Source organism: Sinocyclocheilus rhinocerous, unplaced genomic scaffold (assembly GCF_001515625.1).
Source record: "Sinocyclocheilus rhinocerous isolate Xijiao unplaced genomic scaffold, SAMN03320098_v1.1 scaffold149, whole genome shotgun sequence".
NCBI classification, from domain to species: Eukaryota; Metazoa; Chordata; class Actinopteri; order Cypriniformes; family Cyprinidae; genus Sinocyclocheilus; species Sinocyclocheilus rhinocerous.
Window position 1 is genome coordinate 864,943 of NW_015654504.1, and position 219 is coordinate 865,161.

Consider the following 219-nt stretch of genomic DNA (forward strand, 5'->3'; position numbering starts at 1 on the left):
GTCACCTTCTCCTTGTAATACCTATGTCATACCCTTGTCATTATACAAATTTATGTCCTCATTTGTCACAAAAACGCGCACACACACACACACACACACACACACACACACTACGTAGGCAGCTCACTTCTGCTGCATGCTGTTTTATCTGTAGAATTCATTGTTTTAAGTTAAATACCGTCGATTTCCATATATTGATTTGTAATTGAATGCTTGAAA